We start from the raw sequence: 9673 nt of genomic DNA on the forward strand, positions 1-9673 counted from the left end.
ACTCTCAGTATCAAACGTCAATATGTCTATTTTTCTCATTTCCATCTGCGCCAGAAAGGCCTGTCCAGGGCAATAAACATGGTCCTGATTATTAGACTATTTTCTATATGGGTATGTAGGATAGGGATATTCCACCCGAGGGGTCACAAAATATGGTAAAACCCGAGGCTTACCCATATAGAAAAGAGTTTTTTTCCTCTCATTTCTAATCTCATATTATCAAATATTTGCACTCACCTCGCGGTAGCCAGCACTGGACGCCGCCATTTTTCAGAATTCTATTTTATTTTTCTTGGGTTATATACATAAAAAAAAAATGCTGAAATAGATTCTCCATCCCCGAATATTGCAAACTATGTTTGCGGTCGAAAACATAATATGGACTGTAAATGTAAACATCCAACGTCAGTGTTTAACTGTTTTTTCTTCAAGCGGGCTGGGTCAAATACCCTGTCAAATATATCACCCAGAGACATGCGTACGCGTTCAAATATAGTGCCTTAAAACACGCAATAAAACAACACTTTTCTTTTTAATATTTACTATTGTTCAATGTATAATATATCATAAACACATTTAACATCTTTGAACATGTTGGTCAAGTTATTAATACTACTTTTATGAATGGAATTCTTGGTTTGCTTGTGAGATGACGTCACTTACGTCACACATTTCGCGCCATACCGACAGGCGGAAAATTAGTCACTGTCACTTTCAATCACACGTGGACGACGGCGGAAAGATTGAGTCCCAGGGTTGGTGATGTTGATATTTATAGAACAATTTTGTAAATACGACACTGCAAACAACGACTCCAATCGACTATGCGTGTTTGTGGATAAAGCGGTTGACGAGGACATAGAAAGACGTTTATTACACAGGCGCCTGTGTAATAAAACCTCGCGCGCGGAGTAATTCATAGTTTTTTCCTCGCGCACTCATCGACTATGTCCTCGGGATCACAAAATGTGGTAAAAACTCTCGGAAAGCCTCGGGTTTTACCACATTTTGTGACCCCTCGGGTGGAATATCCTTATCCTACAGACCCATATAGAAAAGAGTCTTATAGTATTTATCGACACAACTCTCAACACCAGATGCAATATCTATATATCTTAAAGTACGTTGATACATCTAAGAATATAAGTTTTTATCCATATCTCTAGGTACATATTTATTCATTACATTCCATGAACAACTCATCTAACAGCTGTATAGATTTAATGACGATATGACATGTACAAATTATACAGAAATACAGATACCACGAATACTTATATGTTAATAATCAAATCTTCTAAATCCGGACTTTTATGATAATTCAGAGCATTTATCTATATATTGAGAATTAATTCGAGATGTGAATGTTTATACCAACATATATGTAAAGAAGTGTCCATGTAAAAAAACATATATGCCATCTTCTTTATCTATGTATATAAATGTTTGACTATATAAAAGTGCATGTGGAGATAAAAATGTAGGGAAATGGAAATCTGAATGGGTTTATCAATGAATGGAAAGTGAGATATGAAGATGCGTATCCTGATATAAACAAGGGCTGTCAGAGTAGGGTTATACTCCCCGAATGGGACAAAATCTAAGTATGAAAAATAACAAAGGGCAATAACTCCTATATTATACAAAAGAGAACGATGGTTCTAGTGCATTGCACTTTTCCTTGTTGATATCTATCTACCTATGAAGTTTATGCTGACGCCTGCATATTGTGTTATGATCAGGACAAAATTATGATATACGAATAAAGCGTCGACTACATGCTCTCCCTTCAGAGAGCATGGCAAATGTTATTGAAACACAGATACCCGAAAAACTTATCTTCATATGTAGGGGTTGTAAATACCAAAAAATGATTTAAAATCCATTTGTACATATAAAGAAACCAGTTTTCATAGTGTTTTTGATTATAGATTATCTAGATATACTCAGTATACGCTTCCGTAATTTTTCCATAACTGAAAGTTGTCTAAATTCGTTCAAGCCGAGTCTGAACTACATTCGGAAGTTAACATTATTGTCAGAATTAATTCTGTCATAGCAGCGATGCTGAGTATATTTCTTATTATGAGCGTGTTGATAAATATTAGGATAATGTGCGAATTAAAGGGTTTCATTTTCACGTTGAGCCATTTTTAAGGATAGAATTTGTCACGCTAATATGATGGCGTTCACTTATATGTCATCCGAACAACGACAACATCATCAACAACAACAACGACAACGACGACGACGACGACGACGACGACGACGACAACAACAACAACAACAACAGGAGCAGCCACAAAATAACAATGATGACAACAACACTGGCAGCAGCAACAATAACAAAAACAAAAACAAAATTATGACCACGTTCGAACTCAAATATTTACACACTTTCAAAAGTTTGCCTTCTTATTATATTTTAGAAAAGCCATTTAAAAAATTGGACTTTGTAGGCAGTAATCATAAACAAAAAAAAAAACCCAAAAAAAAACAAAAAACAAACAAAAAATTCAACAACAGTTTTTTAGAGTATCTATTTAATTCATTTACATTTTTTCAATCTCACCAAATCCAGGATAAAGACAGCATTCAAAGCATGGGAACATTTAGTATATACATTTGTTTTTAGATTTTGCAATGGGGATAAAGGTGGGCTCGTGAAGAAATCTCTCTGATTCTGGTGATCATGCTTTACCAAGTATAGAACGCAATATTATCTGAATATCACAGTTTCTCGAATCACGTCCATAGTGATAGGTAGTTAAGGATATGTTAAATGTTTTACTAGCACTTCATAAGGCAATAACAATCTAAACGCAAATATTGCACAAAAATAACACAGGCAAATGATGAGGGTAAACAAAAACATTTTGACCAATCAGAGCGCAGTTTCCTGTGAATCTGAAGTTAGCCAATCAAATGTCTTTATGACGTCGCCATGGCGATATTGCACCAACTTTTTAGGTGGCAAACCATTTTCCTCGTGACATTTACAATCACACTGTTGTTGCGATGCACCCAATATGCCGTCGTTAGTCCCAGCACGTGTTGACTTCCGGTTTAATGTAGGCGTTGTCCCTGGGATCCGGAAATGCATATCACCTGTTCCATCACACATACTACAACAAATACAGCCGTTCGCAGTTCGTGAATTATGAACCGATCCTGATTGACTTGATTTTCTAGGTGTGGCTTCACTTACAACCCCTGGTAACAACAGATCAATTTGATCATTACAAGCGTCTAATTCACTCTTATCGTACACAGGAAGTAAGTCTCCTCCACGCTTGAATGACTCGTGGTAACAAAGAGACTTGCTACTTGGTGTTGGTCTCGGTGGAGAAGTGCTTGAACTGTTAAGAAGCGAAGGTGGTTTGGCACTCGGTTCCACATTAGCAGTCGGACGTATCGCCATCGACTGTGATTTACGCAATGCTGTCTGCTTTCTTTCACGTGACTGTGATTCACTGATAAAAGCGCGTTTTGTCATTGTAATGTCGTTTGTAATCCCTGCCGATAGGAAACCACCACAGCCTATATCTACCATCGGAACTCCTCTTCCTGGCGTAGATGGAGATTTGGTTTGGACAGATTCAAGATAGTCCGCCTGGCTGTCTGTCAGTCTGTTCGTACCTACATTTATCTGGGTCAGCAAAGTGGCTATAAATCAAATAGAAGAAATTGATTTTACAATACAATTTTATAAATCAAAGGGAGATAATTTATAATGTCTTATACCTGCACAATGTACGGATCGGAAAATTATAGAATTTAGAATCTAATGTTGCCAGTACTCTGGGGAAGTTGTGAATGATAATTTTCCATGTCGGGCAATGGCGATATTCAAACATTATATTGCCCATCAACTTTAAGTATCGTTAGGAAATTTGTTTTGACCTAACTCACGTTTAATCTTAAAAAGTGCACTGCCATCTTCTTATATTATCATTGTTCTTTTTCATGTGTTTTGGCTTCGTTTACACTCGCCTGATAAAAGTATATAGAATTTCCGTGCTGATGTAGTTGTCTAGACTACCAACATTTGTTTCATTCATGGTGTAATATATCACTTAATACATATAATATATCCAGTTGATATAAAATATATTGAATTCTATTTTGTGGTTTTGTAAAGAAATGAAAATTTTCATTTGAAACAACAAAAACAAACATTGGATGTGTAAAGTCCCGTTACATCATTGTCTGACAAGAACTCAACAGTTTTACTTATATAATATCATAACATTTATCTGCCATAACATGACAAGTAGCTGTCATTTAAATGTCATCATGATATATGGTGTGATACAGCACAGGCACCAATATCTAGAATGCAAGCCACTAAGGTAAAAACCAATCCGTTATGCATCATACAAGAGAAGGCAAACTTTGCGCGTCATAAACGGAAATGCGTCGTTTCTAAACATATGTTTTCATGGAACAAGCCGATTGGCTAATTCTTGGGATTTCCGATTAAATTATCTATATTTAAACGGAATGACATGCAGTCCTCATCCAGAGACTAGTTTGACCGATTTGGAAAGTCGAGCGCAGAAGAGTGACTTTTCACGTCGAAATATGATGTGAAATATAATCGTTAAAAACGAGCAAGTGGTTTACTGCCTCTTTTGATGATGTAAAGTTAACTGGATTTTACATTCAAACTATAGGTATCTTAGATAGAGTGAATTTATATCAAGTTAATTGGTGACAATTTATGTTTAGTATTCTTTTCCTGGAATTTTTTTCATGTTTTTTCTGACGGTAGATCCATGTACCGAAAAAAATCAGTATGTAAAGAAATTTACCCTGGGTATTTTATTTTGATTTGTAGTCTACGCATTTCACGATCTGATACCAAAAATATAAAAAAAAAATATCATATTTCTAGTCTTTAAGACACTCTGCATGAGATACAGTTATACGTACCTGTTGGGTTTTCTGACGGCATGAAGTATGCCCCTGGACAGATCGGAGGTTTGGTGCTGAGGGGTCGATCGTCCGAATTATTGGTTCGAACCACTGGCTTGTCGGAGAAATGTTTAGCCTTCAGCTGTAGTACTTTCTGAGAGCGTGATTTGTGACTAGCGTGCGTACCATTGGTGTTGGATTTGGACAGGTTCTTAACTTTGGCCGCTCCCACGTCCTTAATGCCAGTTACCTGGACATCGAGGAACAAATAGTGGTTATACATGAAGGGAGAAATGAAAAAAAAAATGACGTGAAGTGTCAAATACTGGACTATGAATGTACTGGAAATACGAGCAAATATAGACACAAGATACATATAACTGACATTACATAAACTACATGTAAAAGCGACCATGAAATGTCATTGAATACATCGGATATTAAACTTATTCATTATACATCAATTTCGGAACAAGTTATTCGATCTAGTATTGATCACTCTTGTTGGCCTATATATATATATATGACTATATTTTTGATATCCATTATTTATTTATTTATTTATTTATTTCAAATCAGTATTGGGCTCTCCAATTCATGGATCACTTAGGTACAAATTTGAATAAGAGTTGCCTCCCTTGTATCTTTCAATTTATGATACAGACAAAATCAATATTCAGTGCCGTGTAATTTTATATTTAGAAGTGGTCGATTTAAAAAAGAGAAGTGAACTCACCAGTTTCACGACCCTGGCCTTGCCATTGAAGTCCACCCTGTCCGTCGTCCATGCGTCCGGTATGGACATGTCGATCCTAAGTCCGCATCAGCCTACCCACCTTGACAGTGCTATCTACGAAGAAACATTGAGACACTTCAGTTTACCAATTTTAAGTACAATATATTATCGCCACACTTATCCCACCCTTTGCCCTCAAGTTACCCACCTCTTTACCTCCGTAACCTCTGAACCACTCCCTGCGCAATGTCAAACCCATCTGTCTAACGCGGTTCCCCTTAACCACCTTATTTGCCTAAAACCCCCTCTCCCTCATTACCAAACCAGAGTGACGTATCAGAGGCTTTCCCAAGTGTCTTACCTCTGAAATCTAAGAGAAAAAAGACAAACGTCTTCCGCTTTTGCGTGTCCTTTCGTTATTGCGCCGTTTTCGCTTGGCGACTTCTCGCATGTAATTTCAATGCGAAATATCAAAATACCGTATGTCGAGAGATATTTGCGCTGTGGAATTTTGGCGAGAATCCCCAAAAATGTACTTTTTGCATATTTCATATTTTGCGATTTCTTCTTCTCAGAAATTCAAAAGGCTCTTTTTAAGTATTTGAATACCCCAGAATGGGCATAGCTTATATATTTACTAATTTCTAACATCAGCTGTAGATGTAACTGAGCAGTCATACTGAGATATCTAATATATTGGTGATAGAAATATTCACGACCAGATATTGTCCAGGTGCACGTAGGTACATATGTACGGCAGCTCTATATATGCATTATTCATGAGTTTACAATAAAAAGGAAACATTATCACTTGGCGCTTTTGATTTTTTTCATTTTGAAGGGTCGTTAAATTCTTAGAATTTGACACCCGCAAAAAAATTCCTGATATACGGTTTCACAAAACATCGACTATGACGTAAATAGTAGGTATATGTTTCTTCCAGAGAACGTAAACAAGTTTGAGAGATGACGCAGTTGTGACAATTAATCTATTTGAGGGTAAAGTTGCTGAGAGAAAATACGACGGGATGAATAAATATTTTACACGTGTACAGGTTAAGGACGTATAAATTAATACTCATTATAACAAGAGATGTTTTGAAACTGTATTAACGGCTTACCAATCGAAGGGAAGTAACCCACTCTCCTGTGCTGTTATATTTTGTTTTAAATTACCAATACTTCAATATGATGATGCATTAGTCAGGGTATCAAAGCTTTCGGGCTTAGTTTAGAATGAGCAGTGTCTACAGACAATCATGTAAGATTAATTTATTAATTTATTATACACAAAAAGATTAATTATTACGTCATTTTATTATTCCTACACATTGACTAGTTACAACAACTCTCAGTCTAAATAGATGAATAGAATAGTCTTAAACCCTGTCGGTTGTCTCACATGATATAATATAGGTAACAACCAGTAACCTGTTATCTGACCAATCAGAAGCGCGAATTGTCGTCGTTATAAAACTATTAGTCACCTGTTTATCAACCCTCGGAGGTGATATTTCCCTTCTCGGGTTAATAAATGATCGTGTTCACCTGAAAACTGGTCATTAATTGTATAATATGTTTATATCATCAGAATTAATTATCCATTTTAAGTAGTTATATATGTTTATCGGAATTATGGACGTCATTATCTTTGTTTCAAGCCCATGAAATTGAAGTTAACTTCGATAACCATTAATATTTCTCCAACTGTTTCACACATTTTTGAATTTTTCTTAGTATCTGGTAATCGTAAATACAATGCCTGTGTGAGTCTTGTCTGAAACGTCAAGTAAGCATTTAATTGACAACGATTGACCCCATTTCTAACTTAATGTGTAAACATTTCGGTCAGTCAAGCATTGTAATGTTTGGCCTGCAGGTGAAATGGACATTAAACTCTAACCTAAATTAATCCAACGGACGGTTACAATGCTGTATGATTGTATTATTGGAAAGATTTATTGGGAGTGGGTTAGACTGCTTAAACAATTCCCAGCAGCTTACTGACGTACTCAGTCGTTACACAAAAACGGAGATATTAACCTTATACCAATCAACTAAATCATTTTCCTTTAATTTCGATATTTAAAATAAAAATGTGATATTTATTTTCAAATCATTGATTTTTTTAGATGTGTCAATTTCTACTATTGAATTAATCTGTAGCAATCTTTAAGCTGATCATGTATTGAAAAATAAATGATCGCTGGTCAGAACCGTTACGTTATAACTTCAGTTAATCTACTGCTTTCTTTATAAATGTGTAAGTTATTTAACTCTTATTTCAGGTATAATCCAGACAGCTCGGCTTTTAACAATAAGTAAACACCTACCTGGTTTCAGATTAATCTGTAGAAAATGGAAATCACTTGGAACTATGTATTTGATAACAATGAAATTAAAACTGTCTGGTAGCTTTAAAACAGATTCGGTATATCAGATACGTAAAGTCGTCTGCAAAATTTTCATCAAAAAATTCAAAAGTACACGCGATGCTGATCACTTCCATGATTAGTGTTTGTGTCTGTTAGTGATGACGTCAACAAAATCATCGTCACAAATTCAAACGTACACGCGATGCTGATCACTTCCGTGATTAGTGTTGGTGTCTGTTAGTGATGACGTCAGCAAAATCATCGTCACAAATTCAAACGTACACGAGATGCTGATCACTTCCGTGATTAGTGTTTATGTCTGTTAGTGATGATGTCAGCAGCAAATGGCGAATGGCGTCAAATATTGATAATGTACTTAACTATCTTCATTACATGTATATCTAAGAAAACTAATCATTATATTCTTTCAGACTGTCAGGATACGACACTTTCCTGAGGCCTTGTATTTTTAAACTAATAGTCAGTTATAAAAAAATAAAAATAATATTAGATTCCATTTTGTTATTGTCTTCATGTAAATCTTGTACCTGATTAAAAATAATGAACATCTTTTTAACAATTTCCCTGGTAAGGTGAAAAATTGTAAATGATAACGAAAGATTCAATTTACAATGACCATTGATGGCTCCTTTACAGAACGTAGATACATCTAGATGAAGACAGTGTCGTGTTATGAATGAATCCCTTACCTATAGATATAGGGGTCCACCATTTAACTACAGCAATAGTATCTATGTGATATGAAGTCGAATGTGTTTGCTTTGAGCTTCAGATAATATACAGCCAAGAGTAATTATCGATACCTGTACATTTGTGAAGACGAATCCTGCACCGAACACCGGGGATGCTGTGTATCTTTATACGTAAACACAACTTACATACATACCCTTAGTCCGGCTAACTCGTATACACTGTCTACGGTTCATTGTTAACAAGATCTCACAGTCTGTATTTGTCATAAAACAATTCATGTATGACATCTCTATCCATTTTCTTAGTTAACTAGTCGCAAATGAAATCGATTTATTGATTTCATGAATAATTAATCATTTCTATCCAAAAGATCAATATGTATCTCAAGCGCGGCTGTCACCTGGATCAACGAAAATAAATTCTTTCACGATCTGCAGTGAATACTGACTTTATAGACAGATATCGGTCACTTAAGTTTCTGTGGAGTGAAGTGTCATTAATGTCAGGTGTCGTTGTGTCAAGTAACTGTGGAGTGAAGTGTCAGTAATGTCAGGTGTCGATGAGTTAAGTGTCTGTGGAGTGAGGTGTCAGTATTGTCAGGTGTCGTTGTGTCAAGTATCTGTGGAGTGAGGTGACAGTAATGTCAGGTGGCGATGAGTCAAGTGTCTGTGGAGTGAGGTGTCAGTATTGTCAGGTGTCGGTGAGTCAAGTATCTGTGGAGTGAGGTGTCAGTAATGTCAGGTGTCTGTGGAGTGAGGTGTCAGTAATGTCAAGTGTCGGTGAGTTCAGTGTAAGGATGTTACAAAATGTACCAGTTGGGGACACGATTGCCATATTTTTCCGTTTAAATCAGTATTAGTTTTTTTAATCATCATAACTCACCATCAATTTGACACAACTTCAACAATTCAACAACCTATGTTTCAGCAAT

The sequence above is a fragment of the Ylistrum balloti genome, unplaced genomic scaffold (assembly GCF_031769215.1).
Source record: "Ylistrum balloti isolate Yb309-2 unplaced genomic scaffold, AGI_CSIRO_Ybal_v1 Utg371412, whole genome shotgun sequence".
Lineage (NCBI taxonomy): Eukaryota > Metazoa > Mollusca > Bivalvia > Pectinida > Pectinidae > Ylistrum > Ylistrum balloti.